Here is a 26,701-nt window from a genome sequence, read left to right on the forward strand (position 1 = left end):
CTGTGTGTGTCCCTGGGCGTGGGGCCGGGGGGAGGTGGTCTGTGGGGCTGGGTGGGTGGCAGGGGGTGCCCATGGGTCCGAGGTGTGCCGCGTCCACGGGGTGGGGAGGGCTGCGGCTGTGGGGGGGCACCCCGTGCCCGTGGGGCGCTACACGTAGCACCGGCGGGGCCGTGTATGGGCCCAGCGCCCCCCAGGGCGGGCCGGGGTCAGGTCAGAGATTAAAGGTCGACCTGGCTGCGGGTCAGAAGCGGAGGGTCAGGGCGATGGCAGCCCCCACCCCAGCGCTGAGTCAGGCCCCGCCCCCTCCGCCGGCGGCCAATGAGGGGCCGCTTCGCTTGGGGCCGCCCCTTCCCCGCTGTCATCACACACCCGCACGTGGAGCGGGCGGAGCCCGGGCGGGATCTCGGCGCCGCGTGTCACCACCTCTCCTCCCGCCCATTGGCCGCGCCGCCACGCCGCGCGCCTCGCCCCGCGCCGTGCCCCGCCCAGCCCACCAATCAGCGCGAGGAAGGCGGGCGCGGGGGGCGTGTCCCCGCCGACACCCGGAAGGAGCTGAGGGAGCCGCGCAGCAGTCGGGGCCGCGGCGGCAGCGGTGGCGGAGGGGGCGCTGGTGGGTCTGGCGGGGCCGCGGCGGGCAGGGCCGAGGGGCACACGGAGCGGGACCGGGCACTGGCGGGAGACGGGCCGCCTGTCCGGCGTGGGAGGGGTTAATACGCCCCGTCCCCGCCGCCCCCTCCGGTTCCAGAAGGTTCGGGAGGGGGGGCGATGGGACTGGGGGCTCTGGCCGAGTAGGGCGAGCGGGAGCTGGGGGGGGCCGCGGCGGGGAGGGACCGTGACCAGGTAGTACGTGGGGGGCTGTGACCAAGATGGGGGCTGTGAGCTGGTGGGGGGGGCCGTGACCGGGGCGGGGGGACCGTAGCCGGTAGTGCTGGGACGGGCGCGGGGGCTGTGCCCGGCGGCAGCCGTGGCAGGCGGTGCTGAGGTGGGGTAGGTCCCCGCCAGGGTCGCCGGTGCCCGGCGGGGGAGGGCTGCGCCATCGCGGGGGCTGAGCGCGAGTCTGGCAGGGGAGGGTCTGGCAGAGGCAGCTCTCGGGGGAGCGGGGCGGGGGGACACACGCAGCGGGGCTGTGAGCAGTCGCTGCCCGGGAGGGGCGCGCTGCGGCTGGTGCGGCGGGGCTCTGCCCCCACCCCCGCTCCTGGCCCGCCACCGCAGCCCCGCAGCCAGGAAGCCTGCGCTGCCCCCGGTCTCCCCCGCCGAGGCCACGTCCTCCGCGCCGTGACACGGGCAGGGACAGCCTGCCCACGGCCCTGCCGACAGGACGGGGCCTCCACCTCCCCGCGGGCATCGGCTCAAACCCGGCCCCGGCTGGGACCGGCCACCAGCCCCGGCCCCCCGGGACGGCCCGTGCCCGAGGCACCATGGTGCTGGGGCCGCGTCGGAGGCCCGGGGCCGCCGCGCCGTCGCCCGGCCCCGCAGCCCGCCCGGGCGGCCAGCGGCGGCTCGGCCCGTGCCTCCTGGGCCGGCACCTGCCCCGTGGGTACCCGGCAGCCGCCAGCGTGGGGCTGCGGGCGCCGCGCCGGGCGGATGTGGCCTGGTGGCCGGCCTGCTGCCCTCTGGTGACCGCCGCCGCCGGCGGAAGGGCCCGGCGGGGGGACATCTGCCCACCCCAGACCCGCCGCCACCGACCTCCCGGGGTTTTCAAGCGGTTCGCTGTGGCCGTGGCGCCCGGTTCCAACAGGAATCACGCCGGCGGTGCTTGGCAGTGCCAGACGTGCTGTTTAGACGGCTGCTGTGCGTTAGGGAAGACGGAGATGGCTGCGTGACGGCAGCTGGGGTGGTGGGCTTGCCTGCAGCCCACCTGCAAATGTGATCCTTCGGGTGATGTGTACAAGGGGCATAGACTTAGCTCCCGGGTTTCCAGACTCCTTTTATTCTTTAAGGAAGGAGCGTGGAGTTTGCAGATGCTGTGGAAAGTATGCGGTAGAGGAATGCCATGCTGCGTCTTGGGGTGTTTTGAAAGTTGCTTTCACTCAGTGCCTTTTAAAAAAGCGTCACACAAGCGAGAATCTGCTTACAGACCTGTCCTCTGCCCGGATTGTGTCGGTCCGTCCTAGCAAAGAGGGGAAGCTGAGACCTTGTGCAGAGTGTAGCAGGACTGAACCCTGACGCAAAGGAGTCTCAGCAAACCGGGTAACACATGTAGAAGGTGAACAAGGTCTGGCAGGTGAAACGTGAGAAACCTCCCAGTGTGATAATACTAGGCTTTTGGCTGGGCTGGGCTTTAGGAAGGGGTTGAGGACCAGGAGAATTAAGTCATCCTTTAAAGTGTCGCCACTGCCTTGTTCCACAGCATCGATTCACATTGTGTGGGTCTCCGCGTGAGCGAGCGGTGGGGACCCTGGTAGGGACTACATGTCCCAGCATGCAGCTCCCTCCACGCAGCCCAGCCGCCCCTCTGGGCATCGTGGCAGGCTGGGATCTGCAGCCTCCTGTCAGCCCTGCCTGTGCTGAGGGCAGGGCAGTGGTGGGAGCAGGGTGGGCAGGGGGATTTATGCAGGGTTTGGATCGCAGTGGGACGCTGCTGCCACGGTGCCTCTTGCAGAGGAGGCAGCACCTGCTTTTGCCTCATCTGCAGCAGCTGCTCCCGTAATGTTTTGCCAGGTTCCTGCTGACTCCCATGGGACCTGCATGCCTCCCTTCCCATGGACCCTGGAGTGACCAGGATGTGTGAGGACAGCAGAGCCCTCCTGTCATCCCAGCTGTAGAGCTGTGGTCCTGGGCAAGCTGGGCATGTGGAACCACAGTCTAGCCAGCAAGCAGGGCAGGGCTGGGGCCGTTTCAGCTCTGCTACTCACCTGCCTTGTTTCTGTTCCCTGTGTGAAAGGTTTCCTACCTGCTGTCAGGTGGAAAGCTGCTGGGGTCACTGCACTGACTTTGGCAACCCTGTTATTCGGGACACAGCTCACTGAGGGTCTCACCTGCCTTTACAGCAAGCTGCGCAAAGCAGCTCTCGATGCTCTGTTCTCCAGAAACGGACCTTAGGGAACAACAGATCATTTTAATTTTATGGGTAGGGATGGTGTTTGACTTCTGGTGGCTTCCTCCAAGGCAGGTGAAGCCCCTAGTCTGTACATCTCCCTCCACTATAGTACTGAGCTTTCCCATCCCCTGTGCCATCAACAGTTCCAAGTCTTCTGAGCATGCGGAGAAGGAGGAAAGGAAGTTCCCTCCCTGAGTTGAAGGGACCTCTGAGGGCAGAGAATCTGCATTGCTGGTCTTCCTCCTCACTGCTACCACTGCTTGCCTTGGTACATTTCTGCACAGCCGTGCTAAGTGGCAGACGCCAGAGACCACAGCATGGTCAGGGTTGGAGGGGACCTCTGGAGATCATCTAGTCCAGCCCCCTGCTAAAGCAGGTTCTAGAGCAAGCCACACAGAGTTGCGTACAGGCAGGTTTTGAATGTCTCAGAGAAGGAGATGCCACAACCTCTCTGGGCAGCCTGTTCCAGGGCTCTGTCGCCCTCAAGGTGAAGAAGTTCTTCCCCAGATTCAGATGGAGCTTCCTGTGCTGCAGTTTGTGCCCAATGCCCCTTGTCCTGTCGCTGGGCACCACTGAGAAGAGCCTGGCCCCGTCCTCTGGACATTTGTCCTTAAGATACTTGTAGACATTGGTAAGATCCCCTCTCAGCCTTCCCAGGCTAAAGAGGCCCAGTTCCCTCAGCCTTTCCTCACCAGGCAGGTGCTCCAGTCCCCTGATGGTCTTTGCAGCCCCCACCGGACCCTCCCCAGCAGTTCCCGAACTTGGGGGCACAGCACTGCAGGTGGGACCTCACCAGGGCAGAGCAGAGGGGGAGGATCCCCCCTCGACCTGCTGGCCCCGCTCCTCCTCATGCCCCCCAGGGTCCCACTGGCCTGCTTGCCCACCGGGGCACGCAGCTGGCCCACGGGCAACTGGCTGCCCACCGGGGCACACAGCTGGCCCACGGGCAACTGGCTGCCCACCGGGGCACACAGCTGGCCCACGGGCAACTGGCTGCCCAGCAGCACTCCCAGGACCTTCTCCGCAGAGCTGCTGGGTCAGCCCCAGCCTGTGCTGGTGCCTGGGGCTGTCCCTCCCCAGGGGCAGGACCTTCCTCACTGCTTCTGAGTCTCAGAGTGGTTCAAGGGGATAGTTATTGATTGGACTCTTCAAAATCAAAGACTCTTGACTCTTCCTGAGTCTTTTACCTGCCCTTACTGCTCTGGGCCTGCCCATACTTTCACCCTGCTAGATTTGGTAGGCACCGTGGTGTGCTGTTTGGAAATGCGCGGTGCCTGGGGGCCGGGATGCTGCCTGGATGCAGAACAAGAAAATGTGTTGTTCATAGATATGTGACCACAGATGTGAAAGGAAAAAGTGAAGCTGTACTGGTTAGAGAAGTTGTGTCCTCAGCACACTGTCAATAGAACTGTAATCAAATTATCAGAGGCTCCATGGCTGGAGGAATTAATGAGTCAGGTTTGAAGCAGGACAGGTGTGAAGGGCAATACAGGAGAACACTCAAAGGGAGGCATTTGTACATTTAACAGATGGCTTGTGGAGGGTGTTGTTGCAGGTTACTCGGCAGTGACAGTCTTCTGTGGGGAGGTTTTGTCTGGTGCCTCTCCACCTCACATCACTCCCAGGAACTCCCTTGTTCCAGTGGGTTGTGTGGGTCCCTGTATCCCAGTAACACCATTGGGTGTTCCGCTCCTTCCTTCCATCTGCAGTGCCTGGCAACTGCTCTTTGGAGCCTGTTTTCTGACCAGCTCTCTTCCTTTGCTTTTCCAGTTTGCTTTTGCTTATGAGCAGGCAAGCCAGGTGATTATAACCTCTAGAGAACTTGCTCTCACAAAGGTTGAGGTTCGTTTTAAAAACCATTTTCTTTGACTGGGAAACGTCTTTGCAAATCCTTATTCTCTCTTGGCTTTGCCCCTCTCTTTCACAGCCTCCCTTCCTTGGCCTCGTGAATGCCCAGCTGCCAATTAATATGTTTTCCCCCTGTTTCTGTCATTATCTTCAGCTGGTTGTGAATCCTGAATGAGGAGCAGCTGAGCTCACATACTCTGCATTTCAGAGAGCTTTTTCAGGACTGGCCAGTGGTTTGCAGTCATACTTGCCTGTGTTGTGGCCTGGAGAACCCCCCAGCTAAGCAGCATGATGGTAGAACAATACTTGAATGGGAGGCCCTTAAAGGAGTCCTGTGTGTTGCAAAATGCGCAGTTAGTGATTCAGCTGGAAGTGCTTTTTAGTAACAAATCTGTGTCCCAGGCCAGGGCTGGTGTCAACCCTGTGATTCTTCGTGTTGGAAGTGAATAAAGATGCAAAGTCCTTTATGCAAGAGCTGAGGTGATAATCCAGATCTCCTGGCCTCAGTCCATTTGGGGTAATTGCATTCTTCCTGGGGAGTGTTTTCAACCCATCCCTGTCAGATACGTTTCCATTGCTTCCTGTGCTGCAGCAGTATGTGGGTGGCAGTAACTCAGCTGTGTCCAAAGCAATTCTTGTCACTGTTCAGGCTGAGAGCCTTTTGAACCTTCTGTGAAGGGTAGTGTGGTAGAGCAGGGAATTGGTACATGGTTTTAAGTATATATATATTTACATATACACATGCTACACTTAACTGGGGCTTTTTCTGCTTATAAATTCCCCCAAAACTTAGCCCTAGTGACTAGCTGGTACAGCTCCCAGGTGGGACGTCTCCTGGGACACTGGTGCAGGCTGACCTCCTAACTGTGTAGATGCAGGTGACATTTAAGCACAAACACTCTGGGTGCCTTTGACGTGCGGAATTAGACTCTATAACCCAAAAGTTATAAAGTAGGTGTGTTTATTGCGCGCAGATGCACGGGGGATCGCTCCTCCACAAGTGTGCATACCCGAAGTGACGAACCATCTCACATTTATACAATAAAACATGAATATTCAATTAACCCCTATACATATTCGTTACCTAAACCCTGCTTACTCTCGCTTTGTATGTTAATTAGCTTATCAGTCCTTTGCCTGGACTGTGGTGGTCTTGCAGGTTTGTAGGTGATTCATGTCTTTGTGACCATCTGAACTTCTCCAGCAAGAAGACTTAGCACTCCCTTCCTCTAGATAACATTGAAATGTCTCTCATCCTTTTCTCATCCTTTTTATAAACAGCCCCTTTGTTAGAGGAAGAAGGGTAGGCAGTCTCCTCAAAGCTGTGTGGCTATGTGACCAGACACCACACCCGTGACCAGTCACCATACCCACATTCCTTGAGCAGACATACACAATCACAGTCGATGTCCATTGTCCCCATTTCACACTATTTCTCCATGTCACCTTCATGACTGTTTTAAGGGCTGGTGCACCAATAAGCTAGTGTGATGGTGCCTCCCCAGATCATGATGTAAAGGCTGTGCTTCTGGGGGACCAGCAGTGTGGCTGCCCACAGTGCTGTGCTCACTGGTGCTGTGGTCGTGGTTGGAGCTGGGTTGTGCCGCCGGTGGTACCACAGGGTGGTTACCCATGTGGGAGGGTAGGCTGGGGATTGGGGACTGCCCCCAAGCAGCTTTTGCTCATCATGCTTTTGGGCAGCGAAAAACCTGGGTCTGGGGAGGCTGATACTGTCCTGGTTTTCAAGATCTGCTGGACACGAGGATCTAGCCCCCACACAGTGTGATCACCAGAAGTTTATAATTACAGCACTGGGAGGGGTCTTGAACAACCTCTTTGTGATGGTGTTGGCAGGCCCCTCAGATTTCTATTGAGCAGTTGTCGTTTTCCCCTTTCGCTGTAGCCTGGGAAACACTGCAGCATTGGATTTGGCTTGGCCTGGAGTTGTTGGGAGCAGTATCTCTCCAGCAGCGGAGTTCAGCCCTCCCTGCCCTGGCTTCATGTCACTGCAGGGTGGTTTAGTGGGTGGCCCATGGGGACCGCAGCCAGAGTCTGTTCTTGCAGATAAACCATATGCCAGCACACGCACTTGAGTACTGGCAAAGCCTGAGTGGTGGAGCAATGCACAGCTGCGCAGGTGCAGAAGAACAAAGTCAAGGGCACAGAAAGGACTTTACTTCCCACTGAAATCTAGGGAAGGGGGACGGTGGCCACATCCTTAGCAGCCCTCTCTGGGGAACCACCCATGCACTCACGTGGAGTCCTGCAGGGAACTGGGGTGGTAACTGGAACCCCAGGAGGGAGTTAGGGCTGCAGCTGAAAGGGTATGGTGGGGTCTTTGAGGTGCTGGGGTGCTTGGGATCTCTCATTTCATGCATAGGCCACTAATGTGCTTGGCTTGGATGAGCAGTTACTGCCTGCCTAGAGTTTGGAAGCTTGTCTTGCATGGGCAAGGTGTTTTGAAGCTGAGCTGAATGTTTATTTGTGCATGTGTCTTTCCAGGTTACCCAAGACAGCCTGAACGAGCAACTCCAAGACTATGCTGCGGATGCGGAGACTGGCGTTTCCCATCTTCTTCAGCCCTACACCATAGTTAGTACCTGCACAATCTTCATTGGTCTCTCTTCCTTCACCAGGGCTGTGTGAAGAAGCAGGGGAACCCCGTGCTCTCCTCTTGGCCCATAGGGACAGCTCTGTAGAGTAGGTGTCACCCAGGTGAGGCTCCCACAGCCCAGGCTTGTTGGGTGCTCCTGGCTCCCACCTGGTTGGCAGTGTGGCAAAGGCAGCCTGGTTGTGTGTGACCAATGCTGTTAAGACCACTGAGCCCTGCACACAATTTTCGGGAGCTCAAGTGCAGTGTGTTTTAAGCCCTCGAGAACCTGTAGTCTGTGCTACTTGCTGCACTTGTCCTTCTGCCTGCCAGCCAGCAATATGGAACGGGAACATTTCCCAGCTGCTGGTCTCTGCAGCTTGCTGTCCTTCACCTGAGCAAATAGAGCTCACACAGCTCGTGGCAGATGTGATCCTGCTTTCTATCTGAACCAGTTGAGCTCTTCCTGCATTTTCCCAGGATTTTGTAGCGTGAGGAGGCCCTTGGCCGTGCTGTATGAGGCTTAGAGTGACAGCAAAGTGTTTCAGGAGGACTGGTAGTCTTTGTATTGCCACTGTCAAGAAATGTGAAGAAGGTCAGGCCCTTGCTGCTCTGAGGTAAGCTGTCTGGAGCAGGCTGAGGCAGCTTTGGGCTTCCTGCCCCAACCCTGTGCCTGAATGCTGGTGTGCATGCCTGGGCCCCAGCAGTGCCCGCCCCACCTGCACGGTGTGCTCTCACTGGGAAGGGAGCCCTCATCAACACTGTGCCTCCGAGGGAGACCTGTCAGTCCAGAGCTCAGGTACGATTTAGCTCTTTGGAGAGGTTGTATGAGGAAGCTGCTGTTTAGGATGCATGGTCACCCAGGGTCTGTGGCTCTTCCCTCCCCATGGAAGTTTGGGGCTAGTCCAGAGGCAGCTGGAGACAGGGACTCAGGCCATCTCATCCTTCAGCCCGATGCTGAAGTGGTAGCCACAACGAGTGAGGCAGCGGTAGATTTACCTGGGAAGTTAAAGGTAAGAAGTAGTCCTTTGCTGGTGTTGGTGTGTGCTGAGGACTCCAACCACCCAACATGGTTGCAGCAGAGCAGCCCCTTTATCCAGCTGAGTTGTGGCAATCACTAGTACCTGCTCCATGCTGGGATCTTATGTGTATCTTAGTGATGGAAAAGAGACATATTATGTGGCTAAGACCAGAGAAAAGGTTTGCCCTTGGTTCTGCTGGAGCTGCTTGCAGATTCCAGTCCACCAAGCTCACAGTATCCTCTCAAGGCTCCCCTGCCTTTTGACAAGAGGCATTTTAACACACGGTTTACTGTGTTAGATCCACTGTTCTTCCCCTCCCCTTGCTGACCAAATAGCTTAATATCTCCAGGGACAGTAAATCTCGCAAATATGTGTAATGCAGCAGCTTCTCCCATTACTTGATCATAGCATGAACCTCCTCTCTGGTTTGGATATCACCAAAGCCAGGTGGCATTGGTAAACTTATATTTGGGCTAAATTAATGATGTTAATTCAGTTTAGTGCAGTTGGCTGTAATCTGGAAGCTGGTACAGCTTGCAGGCCCTTGGAGAGACTTGCAGTGCCTCTGTTGAGAACAGGATGAAATGCTTTGCTGGCGAACTTGAAGACTGGGCAAAGTGGAGGTTATGTCTTAGACAAAAAGTGGTCAGCCTAATGTCCTTCAGTCCACTCTTTAGCGTGTGTGGGCTGCCGTTGCTTCAGTCTGACCAGCTGATCTAGGAGTAGGTCTTTCCACTGGAAACCTCAAGAAAATGCTGCCCGCCGCTTTCTCCCTTCAGAGAAGGAGCTCTGGGTTCCTTGTGAGTATTGGCACTGGAGTTATGCGAGGAATCCCCTCTTTGCCCTACCATCTCTGCTGCAAGTCGGTCGGGCATTCAAAGATCCTGCTCATGGGAGTGTTGGGACAGCTGGATCCTTGTTCGGTCCTCACTGCTCCCAGGAATGGAGCAGACGATCATCTGCTGAGGCTAATTTTAGGTCTCTGAACATTGCGGGTGTCCCTCTGAGCTCCTATTTGTGTGTGATCCTGTGGCTCCCTGCTAAGAGCTATGTGAGAGTCCTGTATCCTCATGTGCAAAGGTTTTGCTGGGGCATAGCATCCCAGGGATTAGGAAGAACTTCGAATTACTCACTTACCTAAAACGTCTGAGCCATATCAGATGCATGTGTGACCCCTTTTTTTAGCCCTAGCACCAAGCACCCTTCGGACTTTGCTTTGTGGGTGCCCATGCATTGCATGGTGGGAAACAGGCCACAGCCTTCCAGCCTTTTCCTGCCAAAAATGCAGCATCCTTCCTGTTCGTAGCAGTCAGTTCCTGTTGTTTCAGATGGGTGCACGTGGTATAGAAAATGGTCTTCCACGAAACCTCTGGGTGTGGAAATACTCCAAAGTCCACAGCCAAGTGAGATGGGAGCCCAGCTCTGGGCCTGTCTGTATTGGGTGAATGGCTGCTTGTTGTCTGCCACCACCATCCTACAGCACAGCACAGGGTGAGACCTTCTGGCCTCTCCTTTGTCTGTACGCCCAAGACTTGTGGCCTCTCTGCACTTGTTGGTTTCCACCTGCTCAGGTGATTTTTCAGCAGCACTGAACTTAGCGCTAAGCTTAGCTAAGTTTCGTGTTGAGGCAAGATGTGGCTCTGCAGTTTTGGCACATCTTTATTTTTAGCCTGTGTAAGGCACGGTTGATGGTATCAGAAGGAAGTTGCGTGATCTCCTGAGCTCTGTGACTCATCCTGGATCAGGACCGAGGCTTTGCTAGCTTCTGCTGTAACCCTCAAGTAATGTAACTGGTTGTGGTGGGCCCTACTGGATCTGGGGAAGGGCAGAATGGGGAGGGAAGCAGAGCTTTTTAGAAGTTCTTTATTCTGTTAAGTCGTTAAATTCATTCATTGAAAGATATTGGCAGGTATCCCGCCCGAGTGTGGTTCAGCAGGGTCCTTTGTCTTCCCCTTGTATCTTGTGCCCCTGTGGGAGAGGTGAAGGGGAGAGGAGCTCTGCTTACGTGACAGGTTGGGTAACTGCTTAGCAGCACAGTGATGGTAGACAGCAGTTTTTAGGACAGGAAGCAAAGCAGGATCTGTCTGCCTCTGGTTCAAGCCACAGTGAGGTTTGGTGCAGAGGAACAGACCTGCTTGAAGTGGAAGTGGCTGGGACTAGAAAGCAGAGACTTAAGAGATGCCTGCCAGGCTGCAGCAAGTCAAATCTGGGACCCTCATTTCCATCAAACCTGGTACTGCCACGAGGTAGAAAGAGTTCATGGGGCTTTCTGACCTGCCGGCAGCCGTGTTGGGCTGGGCTGGGCAGGGGCTATGTGTCACCACCATGGAGCGGGCAGCACAGGGCAGGTGTCGATGTTGAAGCATCCCTGCCTGCCACATCATGACGTGGGATGCACCTAGAGGGGCCTCTATACCCCACATCTGGCTGCCTGGCTCTCCTGTGTTGTGCCTTGGCACTGGGCACGGTGGGGTATGGTGCACCAGGTCCAGAGTAACCTGTGAAGCAGGTGAGGGTGATGGCTTGTGGGAGTGGACATCCACCTCTGTCCCCTTTCCTTCTTCGGGGTAATGAACAGCCCTTCAGGAGCATGTTGAGGCTTCTGGATGTTGTTCAACTGGTTTTGTGTGTGGGGCAGCAGGGAGGGAGCAGTGAGGCTTGGGGGAGCAGAGACAAAGGAGGGAGGTAGCGGGGCATGCTTGGGGGAATTGCTATGGCAACTCGCTGCTGGCTGCATGCTGCACTGTGCTTTCTGCAGCGCGTGGTGGAGGAGCAGCCCTCGATGCAGCACCATCCTAGCCATGCCATGGGCTTGGCACTGCTGGGCTCCTACATGACAATCTGGCACCTGAAGCCATTTTCCTTGGGCAGCAGCTTCAGGGTGGGTGGCCGGGGATGTTTTGTCCATCTTCTCCCCTCTTTTGCCTCCCGCTGGGGAATGAGCAGTCAGCTTCTCTTTGCAGACCTGTTCTGTTTGAAGCCTCAAGTTGCAGAGCAGGCTCAGCCGGAAAGAAACCAGTCTCCTGAGCCCTCTCGCTGTACGACAGAAGAAAGCAAGTCATTCTGCTGCCCTTGCTTATCCTCAATTAATCGATGTGAGTGGCTCCAGCCGTGCCTGCATCTTCCCAGGATGCTTGGCCCTGTACTGTGCTTTCTACCTTGCACAGCCAGTTTGCCTTGCTCTGGGATATCTGTACTCTGATGGAGAGCAGATGCTTTAGTAAGCCCTCTGATACGGTCTGAGACCATCCTCTGGAGCACACAAAAGAGTGGTTAAACATTTCTGAAGCTGTCTTTGGGCAGACCTCTTGCCAGGTGCTATCAGAGAGCTGGCCTCTGTTGCTGAAGGAAGTGGGGAACATCGTGCTCCTTGCTGCGCAGAGAGAATGGGTCAGGAAGCTGGCTCCAGCCATAATGTGAGCGTGACTGAGACCTGACCTGTCATCCATGATGTGCCTAAAGTCCTGGATGTGAGCCAGGGGGAAGGGACTGGCTGGCAGCAAGCACAGCTTGCCCATCTCGGTGTGGATGGCTGTGTGAGCTGTAAACTTCTCTCATTACACCTCTCAAAGGTCAGTGCTCTGCTCGCAACAAGCTACAATGCCCTGCCCACATCTCTGCACCCAGCCCAGAATGAGAGGGGAAGGAGCCTGCCCCACCTTCAGAGGATGCTCTGAGGTCAGATGTGTGGGCTTGCCAGGGGGTGGCATGCACTGCTGTAGCACCTGTGACTGGATTTCATCTGGGACTAGGATGTTCAAGCAAAACTGGAGCGGCAAGGATGCATGTCTGTGAGCTGCCCAAATGGGTCTGCACTCATAAAAGTCATGATTCTTGCCTGACCTGTGACCCCTTCATCCAGCTCTGAACCAGGGTAAAAAGCCTCAGAAATTCCCCTGAAAATCGTTTCACTATTTCTGATCTGTCATAGTGTCCATTTCCTATTTAGGGTGATTATAAGATCAATATAGACTGCCCAACACTGTCCAGCTACAGTTCCAGTCATCTTAAAATCCCAAGTAGGCTAGACTTGTTTGCAAAGTGTCCCCTGGACTCCAGACTCTAATGTTCCCAAGGGAGAGCAAGCCAGGAGGTGGAAGCTGGAATGTGGAGCCTTTGGGAAAGCCGCCTGCAGTAGACAGTTTCCTCCCTCCTGCTTCTGACAGGTTCCTTCCCTTTCCAGAGGCGAACAGCTTGCGCTGCACTGGCAGCTGAAGCTTCTTTCCCATGAAGGAAGCTGGGACACTGGTAACTGACACTGAAGGCAACTTCAGATCAGCAGCTCGAGCACTGCTCTTCATGTATGTGTCCTTCAGCACTGTGGTGTGAGAATTGGTGTTACAATATATTGCAGGTGTGGGTGATGGCAGACCTTGGTCAGAATCCATTGAGCCAAACTGTAATTCCCTCTGACCCCCCTTTCACAGCCTGTTGTTTCTGATTTTTTCCACTGGACTGAGGCCCCAGGATGTCCTATGGAATATCATGGAGTGGATGCAGAGCCCAGCAGGTAAGGCTCTGGGTTACGTATGGGTGTGTTGGGGTGTGAGTTGCCAGGTTCTAGGGCAGAGGGTATTTTCACTTCTGCCATTTGTACAGCACCTTACATGCTGAGATCCTTGCCTAAGACTCAAGCTCCTGGGCGCTGTGACCTGATGAGTTATAACTGTGTCATCTTTGAAGTGCTGCTCCCTCTTTTTCTGTCTTGCCTCTTCATACTACACATTTTTAAGCACAGTGCAAAGGATCAGAAAAGCCCAAAGGCAGTGGGGTCACATACTCTACTCCCAGTTTGGGGAGGAGTTAAGACAGGCAGTGCTGGAATAAGCATTTAGGGAGAGGCAGCCAAGAGAGATTTCCTCCTGGCTGAGCTGTGGTGTTCGAGTTTGGAAAGTACTGTGTGGGTTACGTGCTGCTGGCTTCGCTGCTGCCATTGCCTTAGGCAAGTCTGGGACATGCATGCCTGCAAGTCAGATGGGCACACCATCCTGAGCAGTGTCACTGAAAAAAAGGCCAGTCTCCTTTCTGGACATCAGGAGCAATCTTAAAGCTGCTGCTGCTGTGGGAGGAGTGCTGGGGATTTCAGCAGAGAGATGATGGATCATTGGGACCAAGAGGAAACTTTGACTCGGTGGGTGTTTCTACCTGCATTCCCTAAATTGTGAGAAGATAGTGAAGCCCAGAAGTGCCATACAGATTGCCCAGTGGAAGATGCGTAAAGAATAGCCTGCAAGAGCCAACTTTTTGCTTCAGCTCAGACCTGGAGAAAATGCCTGGACTCTGTGCACTGGGGTTTTCTTACTGCCAGTCAGCAGTGCTGTGGCTGTGCAGAGAGAGCATAGCCTAGACGCGTTAGCACAGTCACTCAAGTCCTTTCTATACCAGTGTTTGCATTACTGATGAGATTAGCATAGCTGGGCCGGGGTGGACAAAGAGGGTAATTCTCAAGGTGCTCTCTCCTGTGGCTGACAGCAAAAGAAAACAGTTATGGCATGAAGTAGCAGGTCAGAGCTTTGCTTTCAATTTGTCTTCTAGGAGCGGCAACAGCTAAAGATAAGAGCTTTTTTTGAAGAACTAGAATATTGTCAGGCTTTTTTATCTGGGTTTGGTCTGCCGACCTCTCCCCTGGGCTGGCAGTCTGGGATCTTAAGGTGTTTGCAATGACTTGTCCTAGCCACATGATAAATCTGGCTAGAGAGAATGCAAAAACTGGTGGCATCAGTCTGCCACCATTCTTGCTGCTGTGCCTGTTTTCTGTAACCAAAGGGCTGTTATGTGGCTTAGATTTGTGAGGAAACAGGCTTACATCTCCTCTCTTTCTTCTGTGCAGCTATCTCCCTGGCAGCACAGTTGGAATGATTTATTATAGATTACAGCTCTGTTTAATTCTGTTTCCCTACAAATATCATACTGTTAGAGTAACTGAGCAAAATGCAGTGGTGTTTCCGGAGGAAGGCTGCTATCAGAGGCCACCCCTGTAGCAGAGGCTGGAAGCAAGGAGGAACAGTTTATCAGGAAATGCCTGTGTTCATGTGCTGGTCGCTTTTGGGAAGGAAAAGGCATCTCACCCTTGAAAGCTTCCTCACTACATGACTCCAAACGTTGTTGATGGAGCTGCACCAGTGTGAGCAGCAGTGAGAATGCTGCCCTCCAGAGCCTAGGAAAGGTCTGGCCAAAGTGGTGGTCTGGGAAGAAAAGTCAATTTCTGTCCATAAGTGAACGTCCAAATGTGTTTTTCAGAGTGTTTTGGTTTAGTTTGGGGTTTTTTTTTGGTGGTGGTGGTGGTTTAACTTGGGGGTTTTTTTCTACTGAAAATAAAAGGTGTGGCTTGTGCAAATCCTTGTAAGGAAAGAGCAGGGAATTTACTCTGGATTGAGCCTGCCTGAAACTCACTGTGTCTCAGATGTGTGTTAACAGAGAAATGAAAAGATTGTGCCATAAAGTGATAGGGGATAATGAATTTAATCCACTATTATGTTGTCCTGGGAGATAAAGCTAGGGCAAGGGTATTGGCAATAACATTATGCTTTGCATGACAACAACAGCAAATACCACCTGAACATGCTTCCCCGGGGAGAGGTGGAAGGGTCTGTTTTCAGAGAATCATCAGGAAAGTGGAGTGAGGCAACCAAGAGACACAAGCCTGAGGAAAGATGCCAGGATGTTTGCAGAGAAGAACAGCATAATAGCTGTGCATTTTCTGCAGCTTGAGGTCTGCTTTCCCATTCAGTGGCCCAGTTGAACTGGACAACGCTGAGCTCTTAACCTTGTTGTGATCTTGAGAAATGCACTAAAGAAACTGTAACTTCAATAACATTAGTAAGATGTCGGACCCAGAGCCTGAATGAACAAATCTTTATCTTTAGCTTCTCTGCCTACAAGGTTGTTAGTTGGATGGTGATTTGCTACTGCTTCAGACATAGGAATTTTAAAGGACGCTGGTGTCTCCAGACTGCTGTGGACCTGGTCCTGGGAAGCTTCACTGGTAAGCAGGCTCAACACTCAAAAGGGTTTTTGGGGGCGTGTGATGAAAACAGAGAGGCAGAGGTCAATACCTGGAAACTTAATCAGCTCCTAGAGCTGAACCAGAGAATCCAAGTCTTTACTCAAACACATGAATCTTTTAAAGTGAAGGATGCAATGACGTGCTCTGAAGGAAGTGTCTGGTCCCCCACCAGCTATTTGGGAGCCAGGGCACTCTTCTGGTTCGTAATGCTCAGTCTGGGCTCTGGGTCTGTAATGTTTTTTTCTTATTTTGTTTCATTTCATTCCTACGTGGTATTACCTTTCTTTTCTGGGCCATGCTGAGCTACGTGCATCTGATGCAGGGCCCTGCATGTCCCTGTCCCCTCTGGTGCCAGAGAGCACTTGGGTCAGTCCGTAGGGCCAGATGTAGCCCAGCAGAATGCGTGCAGTCCATATGGCCAGCAGCAGAGTGGGGCCAACTCCTGCTTCAAGGGAGGTGGAAACAGAGGAGGCTGGTAATCCGGATAGCTGCTTGGCATAAGCCACGTGGGTATCTCTATCTTGCTCCATCGCTGGGGTTTTCAGAGGTGTCAGTACTGCTTTTGCCCCACTCCCCACACTGTGCCTGGTGCTGGGGGCTGCCCACCTGCTCTCCATCCTTGGGGCAGGGATGGCACGCTGTGACTCAGTTTCCCTGTGGCCTGGGGAGCAGGGAGGGGTGGAGTGGGAGCGGAAAGGGGCAGAGGGGAAGTTACAGCAGCTGGTAGGAAATAGCATTTTGGGGTGCTGCAAGGTGGCCCTACCCCATCCTGTCTGCAGAAGTGGTGGTGTGCCAATGGTACAAGCCTGCTATGTCATGGAGACATTTTGTGGTGCTGCCAGGAAGCTCTGTTCCCATCCCAGCTGCAAAGCTGGCATTTTTGAACGCCACAAAGCAGTCCTTGCTCCATGCTGCCTTCTGCTGTGCTGGGGATCATGCTAGGGCAGGGAGAGCTGGCAGCATCTTCCATCCTCTCTGCATTCCTGCGTGCAGGGTGTATGATTATGGACAGTCCCATGGCACTGCTTCCTCCAATGCGTGATTTATGGGCTGCTGCTTAGGATGTGGGTCTGATCTTACCTCAGACAAGGCAAGAATCAGGAGTGCTGTTAGCTGTGCGCTCACCTAAATGCAGGCTGTGGAGGTAATGGCGTGGCATCCCTCCCTGTGTCTGCACCTGGGCATGGAGCAATGACTGCCTGGGGGCAGGAGCAGAGGAGTCCTTGTGGGAGTGACAAGGGAGTGCCTGGTCCCACCTGCTTCCTTCTTCACCCCTATTCCTTCCTTGCAGCTCCAAATCTGCCTGCATGGAGCACGTTTTGTAACAAACCTGCTGAACCGAGGGGAGGCAGAGCAAAACCAGGAGGCTAAACAGCTGCAAGCCCAACCCATTGCCTATGTTGCTGTAGCAGTGTGGGGCACAGGGTTCCCACATGCACGTCTTGGCAGTAGTTTGTATTGATGATGAGGGCAGTCAGAGACATCTCCCCCCGCCCTGTCCCCCTGTCCCCCCACCCCGCTGGGTGTATCTGATGCGTCCTGCAAGCTACCAGCAGACTGTCAGCACAGCTCTTTTGTAGGTGAAGGGTAGGTCCAGCTTCCCATGGATGCTGCAACCCGCTTTGCTTCTGTGAAGCACTCTTTATTTGAGGCAGTGCCCTAAGGGTTAAGCCACAGTAGTGGGGTAGGGTTTGTATCAGGAACAAAGAGGGCTTTTAAGGTCTGTGTTGGGCTAGGAGTAGAGGGAATGGATTGAGCCTTTCCCAGTGTGTTGAATTACAAAGGTCATGGAGACCCTTTTTCTGGGAGGCAGTGGTGGCTGAGGTCCCTGCTGGAAGTGGGGCAGAGAGAAAAGGAATTGTGAAAGTCAGTGTGAGCAACTTCATGGGAAGCTTTAAAACCAGAATGAAAACTGGAACTGTATGCTGAGATGAATGAGTGTTGAACACAAGGCTGGGAGCCAGGAGGCCAGGACTGTAGGCTTTGTGCAGGCCTCCTGCCCGGGGAGTTTTGGGTGGTTTGGTTTTGGTTTTCCCCCTCGTATTGCATTTGCATCTGCCCCCACACATGGCACCTGAATTTGCAGCGTCACTGCTGTAGCCAGCACTTGGGCCTCTCCAGCCTTCTCCGAGCCAGTGAAGGCTGTAGAGGGTGAAAGGCAATGCCCGCAAGGGAGGGTCTCTCCAGAATGCAGAAGAGGAGACAGTCCTGAGTGCCTGCAGGCACATTTTGCCTTGACAGAAGAGGGAAGTTGACTTTTCAATGCCTGCCCAAGCTAAAACTGGATTTTTTTTTCATGTGTAGTTAAGCAGGAGAGCCTGATTCTAGCTGCTTTCCTAGCCCCTCTGCTTAACGTCGTCTGTTCAGGTTGCCCTGTGGGGCACAGGACCAGAGGGTCCAGCAAAAGAAGCTAGGGAGGGGGTGGATGGCAGAGACCTGTTTCCCTTCCCACAGCAAGGCTGAAAGAGGACACAGCTAGTTTCCATCTTGAGCTTTGGATGGCATGAGCCAGCTGGCCAGCCCACCCAGGACATGTACAGAGGGCTGCAGGATGTGCTGAGTCAACAAGAGCATCCCCTTGCTGAGGGCAGGGGGCTGATCAGGGCTGCCAAGACAATAGGGGTTTCCAGCTTGCAGGAAGGGTGAGCGCCAGCTGCGAACCACACAGTGGGCTTTCCAATTTTAGCAAACATGGATTTGTGTTACCAACCAGAAAAGGCGGTTTAGTCCTTAAAACTTTCAGGCTGGGTTACAAAGCACTTGGCCATTCAGCTCCTTTCCCTGGCACAGGCATGCTCCCCCATTAAGCTTTCATTTAAAGAAATCCCACATCTGGTCTTTATGTTGGATCAGATGACCTTGGATGCAATTTTGGAGCAAAGGGCTGATGCTTCATTCGGCTCCATCTAGGAGATGAAAGCTGGTCCCAGTAAATATGACCGTGAAGGTCAGTGCAGCCACCACCTAAGTTAGAAGCCTGGTGGCTACTCTGCTTTATCAAGCACCATGAAGGGAGAACTGTAGGGAGCGCAGAGCTGCTGTGAGAAGGAGAACCCAGAAACGGAAGGCTTGGTTTGGGGCTCTTGGAAACCATAATGCCTTCTGTTCACAGGTAGATGGCCTGTTCTCAGAGTTGCTCTCTGTGCCTGTCCTTGTGAACCAGGAACCGTTTCAGTTGAAGTGTCAGCGTTGTTTACTTCTTGCTGCTTAACACTGACATTGAGAAAGCCTGAACCTCTCCATCTGTTGTTGTCCAGAATCTTACCTTCTCATCCTGTCCTCTGGCATCACCTGTGCTGCAGAAGCATGCCACTGACACAAAGGTGGGTGAATAAACTGCCTTCTCTCTGCTGACAGTTCCCGACTTGCTGACCTGAAATGTGCTATTTGGAGGCAGCAAGGTCTTGTCGCTGTACTTTGGAGGGATGCTCTGCCACTCTCCTTAGCCACCTGGGCTGCAGGAGGGGAACACAAGGCTGTTGCAAGGGATCCTCTTGGTGTGCAAGAGATGGCAGAAGCAAGGGCACCTTTGTTGTCTCTTCTTTGCTTTTCCCCCGAACCTGGCTGGAGGCAGGTGTCGTAGGTGGGGTGGTACCCCTCTGTTAGTCACAAACAGGGAGCTGGCAGGAAATAGTCACAGTCTGGCTCAAATTGGAGCAGTCTCTGTCTGCCCTAACTGGGTGTAGGGCACATCTCTCAGCTTCTCCATTGCCTGGGGGCGATGGCAGGGAGCCAGCCTTGTGTAAGAGCTCACATAGGTTATTGTTGCTCTCTCAGGGTCTCCCAGAGCTTGTAGCGATGCCCGTCTTTTCAGTGATGACACGCTGATTTAAGGATGTGCATTTAAATTGCTGGGTCTGTCCTGCTGGTAGCTGCTGAGTTTCGTTAGGTGCTTGCCCACTACTGTGACCTTGGTGACACCATGACTGTAGTGTTGGTCAAGTGTTGGCCTTGCCAATGACACATGGTGAGAACTCTGGATCTCCCCCTCTGCCTCCCTAGAAGGGACCCCAGGGACCGGAGCATCCTGATGAGAGGAGGGGTGGTGTGCAGGGGAAGCTGCTGGAGCCCACGGGACCCTTGGTTTTCTTTGCCCTGAGAAGGGGAAAAAGGCTCTGTGTGTACATGGTGAGTATCAGGAATGTTAAAATACAGGGAGAACCATCAGTTACGATATGCAGTCTTGTGCTTTGGCAGAAAATTGTTCTTTGTCTCTATTAATACATGACATCTGAGCCCAAAACATTGTCCCTCCCTCCCCGGCCAAAGGATGGTTTAGTCTGGCCTTAATTCCTGGGTGCCAGGGCCCCCTGACCCCGCTGGGGCTGCGTGACCCTGCTGGAGACTTGATGCTCAACCGACTTGCCCTATTGCAGCACCAGCAAGGGTTGTCCGAAGTACTCTGTGTGTGCCTGTGGGCAAAATGCTGCAGCTGGCCAAGCATTCCTGGGTGGAAGGGACGAGAGCCCCTTGTCAGAGTGGCTGTGACAAGTGGAAGGTGGAGAGGAAGGGGTGAGAGAAGGGCCTGTGTCTGATACTCTTAATTTGCTCCTGTAGTCAATGGGAAATAGATGCTCCAGCTGCAACAGTCAGAGGTGCAGATCCATGACCGGGTGTGCTGCACAGACTGGTGTTTCATGTGCGCCGGCGCTCTCGTGTGCTCCTTGACACAGATGGATGTGCTTTGGTACACAGAGCCGCTTGCCGGCTGGGAGGTGTGTGCCGCAGCTCTCGCTGGGCTCAGCGCAGCTGCGGTGTGCGGTCTTCCACTTATCGCCTCCGTCTGCTCTGGTCCCCTTCAAGAAGGGGGCTGAGGTTAGCTGGAGAGCCTCCAGGATGAGTGATGCTGGGGGAAAGATGAAGGAAGGGATGTGGGGCAAAGCTCATTTGAGCTTCAGCCCTGCCAGGGCATTAGGGGAATTGCCAGCTGGAGAAGCAGCCTGCAGAGAGCATGTATATATAGCATAATGTGCGTGACTCGTACTGTCCAGATTCAGGAACTGACCAAGCCTGTGGGCCTTGCATGGGCAGTGGCACTAGCTGATGCCAAGTGACTGTAGCTGTGCTTAGAAGAAATCCCTTTCTGGATCCCAGGAGCCTCTCCACCCTGGACAGCCAAACTGGGAAGAGGCACAGGCTGGGAGGGGGCACATTTGGCTGTACCCAGACCCAGGTTTAGTTGGCAGATGGCTTGCCTGGGGGTCTGAGCTGCGGCAGTGCTGGGTAACCCTCCCACAGCCAGTGCTGGGAGTCAGGCTGCTGCAGGGCTGATAAAGCGAGTGTTTGCCTGGAAGGCAGCTTTGGAGCATGGAGGAAGCCCTCCCCCAGCATCGCTCCTTATCTTGGAGTGCATGGCAGCACTCCTGGCCTGCCTTTCTGCCCCATCTCCCTGCCACGGACTTGAGCCAGCGGCATCGTCTCTGCCCCTTCTGCCGCTGGTTGCTGCGGGAGGTGAGGGCTTTGGCACAGCCTGCCCAGGCTCCCTGCCCAGTTCACTGCCGTGCGGAGTTTGTGGCATTGCCCTGACAGATGCGGCCAGGTTGCACACTCACACACGTGTGTGTGTGTGTGTGTGTGCACACAGCTGTGGCAGAAATGGGTGAGTCAGGCAGGAGGAGAGGGTGAATCACAAGGGAACGAGAGCCAGTGGGAAGCAGGAGTCAGGTGCTTGCCCAGGGCTGGGCTTTAAGGGAGCCCAAGGGCATGGCAGCCCATGCTGGGTCCCTGGGCGATGTGGTGAGGGTGCTGGAGGAAAGTTGGGAAAGCCACAAGGCTTAGCAGGTGGAGGCAGTGCCTGTGGCTTGGGAATGGGCCAGGATCCAGCTCAGCCACGTGTCAAACCCATTCTCTGCCTACGTCTCCTCCAGCCTTGGGTATGTTGCTGCCCTGGAGTGGCCTGGGGCATCCTCTGTACTGAGGTTCCCCAGGAGGGATCCAAGACAGGCACTGCAAGGGAGCAGTGTGGTGACCAGGTATGGGGTGGATCTTTGTCCTCACACAGACAGTGAGGTGTCCAGCCAGCTCTGGGCAGGCTGAGCAGGTCTCTTGTGGTCAAATCTTGCCCAGTAACCTTCCCATCTGCTCTGAAAGAGTGGTGAGAGGATGGAAAAATGAATGATCCCTGATGGGGCAGAGTGTGATAAACAGATAGCTCTGAATTAAGTGAATGCAGCCCAGGGAAAGAGCTGGGAGGGATGATGCACTGCAGATCTGGGGCCATGGTTGGTCATTCGCCCTGAAATCCCTTCTGTGGTCTGGATGCTGCTGCAGATCCTCTGTGTGTGTGTGAGTGCGTCACAATGGCTGCTTGCCTCATCCAGGGACCTGCCCTGGGCTGTTTGAGTTTCCATCTAGCCCAGCTGGTCGGTGCTGAGTTTGAGTCCTAATGGTCCTGCTCATCGCTCCTGAGGGCTGGTCCCTTGTGGGCGTGATGGAGGTAGGCTTGGTGTCGGTGCCACAGTGGTGAAGCCAAAGCTTTCTCTATTTAGGGCCAAACTTCTCAGAGCAGGTACTCGGGACTTGTAGCTCGGGGTAACCTAGGTGTGTTGCAGCAGGCACTGGTATTGCCACCAGCCACAGCAAGGAACAAATACTTGAACAAAACCAGCCCCACTGGTCTCAGTGTTGAGGTAAGTCTCTTTTTTTCAATATCCCCAAGGTGTGCAGGTGTCTGCTACTCAGTGCTGGCAGTAGGTAGGTACCTCCTGTCCTCCCTGTTGGCACCCTTGGCTGGGCAGGATGGAGACTAGCAGGCTCCAGCAGCCTCCACAGATGTGCTGGAGCTCTGGCCCTGCCGTGGGGCTTCTGGTGTGCTGCAGCAGAGAGAGGCTGGGGGCAGCGGGTCTGTGTAGCCTGGGAAAGGGAAGGCAGCGAAGGGAGTTCTCACTGCTGCTGGCAGCTGTGGGTTTGGAGAGGAGCCGGAGCTGGGCTCCCCTGGGAAGTGCCCAGGGACAGGATAAGAGGCAATGGCACACAAGGGAAATTCCAATTAGATATTAGGAAAAATATTTCCCCACAAGGGTGGTTAGACTCTGGAGCAGGGCCCAGAGAAGGGAGGCAGTCTCTGTGTTTGGAGACTTTCAGCCTTTGGCAGGGGCAAACCCTAAGCAACCTGCTCAGGCTTGGCCCTGCTGTTAGCAGAATTGGACTGACACACACACACACACACACACCCCCCCGAGGTCCCTTCCCACTGTTGTTCCCCAGTTCTGCAGTTCTCAGGGCACTTGGCAATGGAGCATCTTACAGCCTGTTGGACTGACCAGCTTGGAGGCCAGCGGAGGGCTTAGGGGCGTTGTTCTGTCCCTCACCTTTTTCTGGCTTGGTCGTTTCATCTGTACGGTATTAGCGGTGCCAGGAGATGGAGGCGCTGCCTTAGAAGCATTTCCCATCTCATTGATTCACCCCAACCTATCTTAGCTGGACAGCGCATCTCTCCAGAGGTCTGTATTATTCCCTCCCTGCGCGAGCACAAAAAGCCTGTTGGCAGGGAAGCACGGGGTGTAAACCATCCGCCCTGCTCTGCTGGCAGTGCAGAGCCATGGTCTGTAGGGGGGTGCTGGCATTGTCGGGACGTTGGGGAGGATGCTGGCCCCCAGCCCTCCGGCTGGAAGGGCTCCAGGCTTATCTTCCCTGTGGTGCCTGTCCCAGAGACAGTGGCGACTGCAGGGGAAGTCACCAGTAGCCTTTTTAAAGGCTCCAGCTGCCTGACCATCCCAAGCAGATGGAGGCTGAGATGAGCCCAAAGGACTGTCTGGAAAGAATTACTTGCTCCCAGTATTTTCTGTTTCTTTGCCAGCCTTTTATTCTCATGGCTGCTCTTTTTCCTGATCCTGTCCTTCTGCAAGGCTGGCTGCTGGCAGCCTTATCAGCCTTGTCTTCAGAAACAACTTTACTCTGTTATTTATTGTATCTCTGAGCTCCGACCCTGGTGCCTGATGCTGCAGAAGCCCGTGTCCGGTGTGTAAATATTCAAAGGGTGTTCAGTGTTTGCCCCATCCCATCTGCAAGAGTAATGAACCAGAGCAAACAGGGCTGCGTGTAGCCATGATGCATGGGCAGAGCTGACCTGCAGTAGTAGCTACATCTGCCTCCTCGTCTGGCAGAGGCTGGGAGGATGTCCAGCTCCCAGGTGCTTTTTATGTGGGTTTTCAAGGTCTAGGACATTCCCATGAGCCTGTGTTAGTCCCCAGATCCCTGCTCAAGTTGCTTCTTTCAGCCTCTCCCTTGGGCTTATTGGTGCTGGGCTGCCATCTCGCTCAGAGCCCTGTGCGCTCTCCCTTGGCCATCTGCTCATGACTCAACACCGCTCTGGGCACTCTGGCATTACTTGGATGTCCCTGGTACAACACCCGTGCGCACTGAGAGCGGCAGGGTCCAGTGGTCTGAGCCAAGAGGCCCCTGGGGTCCATTCCCAGCTGCGTGGGTAACTCACCGCATGGCCGGGAGTGAGCTTGTTCCTGGCAGTCCATGGAGAGCCCGTGGGTCCCTCATAGGCTCCATCTCCTTAGGAGGGTCAGGTCTTGCGGGGTGTCCCCAGTGGCACAGCTGCCACCCGGGCTGAAGGTCTTTTGGACCCAGCTGACATAGTGAAGCTGGTTTCTGAGGTCTCTGAGCTTTGTGTGCTCCTGCAGAATCAGCGCAGCAATGTATGTGGCAGCCAGCAGAGTTTGCGTGGGGGCCTTCATGTCTTGCAAGGACTGACGTGGGGGCTCATGGCCTGCGCACAAGCGCTGTCTGGGGATGCAGCTGCGTCTCAAGCCAATCCCTGTTCACTGTCGCCTCTGTGAAAAGGGAAGATGCTGATGTGCCAGTGCCCCAGTGCCATGTAGTCCCTGCAGGCTGCACCTGCCAGATGGCCCTGAGGGCACGTCCTCTCTGGCCTCTTCCTGACCTGAAGCACCAGCTGAGCCTTGGTTTCCTCTGCCTCCGTGCAACATCTAGGTGCCAGGTGGATTCCCCCTTCCATCCCAAGGGCATTCCCCAGCCACGTGTGCTGCTGGGAGCCCTGCCAGCCCTGCAGGAGCCTGGTCCTTGTGAAGGGGGTGGCAGGTGCACCAGGCAGAGGGCCCTGCTGTTGGAGGGACCCTGCAGGTGATTCAGAGTGTGTGGACACGGAGGCTTGCCAGTTTCAGGGGATGAAATAGGAGCTAGGCTGTGTCTCCCACTGCCCTCTGTATGGATATACTTGCAGTCAGACATCCTGGTCCCTCGTGTCCCCTCATTTCAAAGGGGGTCGTGCGCGCGTGTGTTTGCCTCCATTACAGGCAACAGCGTGAGAGTTCAGGTGACAGCTGTGACACCCTTTTCCTGATGCCAGCAGGATGTTTCTCTCATCTTCAGTCCCATGAGAAGAGAGACTTTTCCGTGACAAGGCACAGGACATTGAATTCATGGTGGAAATCCCCTTTCCCTGAGTAGCCCTGGCTGTGTCCAGCTCTTGACAATCAAAGGTGGACAAAGACTCACCCTTATGGCCTGAATCCCTGCCCAGCCTGTGTTGCTGCTCTGGCCTGTGCTAGACTTGAGACTTTCTTAAATCGCTGCTGGAAGAGGGTGAGTTGGGTGGGTGTGCACGGCCATGTGTGTGTGTGTGTGTGGTATCTCCTCCCTCTGTGCCACACAGATGTCTAGCACAGGGAGTGGAAAAGATGCTGAATGTCCGCACAGCTGCAGCAGCTTTATCTGCAGGCTGCAGCTTGGTAATGCTGAGCTGGAGGCAAGAGTGCCTGTGCCCGAGCACCTCCCTTGGAGGGCTCTTGCGGTAAGAGGAAGTGTATCGCAAGAGTTGCGGTGGAGACGGGCCGTTCCCATGGAGTAAATGCAGTGTGCACAATCCTTGCTGCCCTCCCCACCGCTCCCTCTTCCCATGCGTAGCTTTGATGCCTGTGGTAGGGAAAGGTGACATTGCTGTGGCCCTCCCAGATGGCTGTCAGGGACTCATCAGTGGAGTATGTGCGAGGAGGCTTGGGCTGACAGGGTTGTAGGTGTGTGGCAGTCAGGGATGAGGGGAGACTGGGGTGAGTTATGGTATGAGCTGCAGCAATAGGGAGGCAACATAGCCCAGGTAAAGAGCTGGGGACACTGAGGACATGCAAGGCAGGATCTGGTGGTGGTGGTGGAGGATGGGGTTGGGGTGGCAGCCAACAGGAGCACACTTGTGGGGATGCAGAGGCCAGCTGCCATGTGAAGGTTGTGGGGAAGGTGAAGTATTGTGCATCTGCAATCAGGCGGTGTGGACGGCTACAAGGCATCAGGGTGCAGAAGGAACTGGCTTGGTAAGGAGGGAAGGTGGGGCTGTGGATGACTGTGGTTGTATGTGATGGTGACTGGAGGGAGAAGAGAGGAGACAACAGAGCAAAAGGGCTCCCGTCACCTGTTGGTTGCTGTGCTGTCTTCTCCGGGCTTGCAAAGCATCACCCCACTGCCAGAGCTCCCTGTCAGAGGCTCATGTTTCCGTACCTGGCTCATAGTGATGGAGAGTGGGCTGGGCTGTTCATGCCGCATGGTTAGATCACACTTCCCATAGCACATAGCCTGGGACAGGGAGCTGATGGAATGGGGGTTACCAGTAAGCTACTGCCTTTCCATTGGGGTTGAGTTAAATGGGTCAAGATAGGGTTTGCAGGGCTTCTGATGCAGACGCCAACCCCAGGGCATCATTCCTCTTCTTGGGACATCAGGTAAAAAGGACTGTTAATGCTAACATTGGTGCATCACTTAGTACAGTGAGGGTCTAGTCCTGCTTGGACCTGGGGTATGCCTCCCTTGAATAAACGTCCTTCCTGAACTTGAAACTTGGCACTGTGTTGGTGCCCTGGTCATGGCTGGAGACCCCAGGCGTCATGCAAGCACAGAGCAGAAGTGATCCCTGCCCCTCTGCCAGGACCCATTTGCCTTCTCGCGGCCACCCTGTGACTGGCTGCACAGGCATGTGACTTTGTAATCTTCAACGGTGGAAAATTTTCCATCAGTTGCAGTTGGCACCAAGGTCTGGAGTGAAGCAGCCGGTCTGCATGGTCACCTGGTGGCTGAGGTCTCTGTCCCTCAGGCCACAGCCCCTGGAGAGGGTCAGGACTGAAAGGGAGCTGGCCAACACGTCCCTGTGCCTGGGTGGCCAGGGGCTTGCTTTCACTGCAGGCACTATCTTTGTCACCCCGGGGTGACTGCCAAGGCTGCCGTGCCGCTGCAAGGCC

The 26,701-nt window shown here is 54.9% G+C and overlaps 1 protein-coding gene across 5 annotated transcripts in view; it reads left to right on the forward strand.

Moving 5' to 3' along the window:
* The first annotated feature begins 535 nt into the window (after window positions 1–535).
* Window positions 536–26,701, forward strand: part of FAM214B (family with sequence similarity 214 member B) — a 42,063-nt gene continuing 15,897 nt past the window's right edge. The window contains exons 1-3 of one of the 5 annotated variants that reach the window (XM_040580511.1): window positions 591–610; window positions 7,391–7,480; window positions 18,619–18,829. The gene's annotated coding sequence lies outside the window, so the exon portion shown is untranslated. The other 4 variants (XM_040580510.1, XM_040580516.1, XM_040580515.1 and 1 more) reach the window with 4 other exon arrangements.

Source organism: Falco naumanni, chromosome Z (assembly GCF_017639655.2).
Source record: "Falco naumanni isolate bFalNau1 chromosome Z, bFalNau1.pat, whole genome shotgun sequence".
NCBI lineage: Eukaryota > Metazoa > Chordata > Aves > Falconiformes > Falconidae > Falco > Falco naumanni.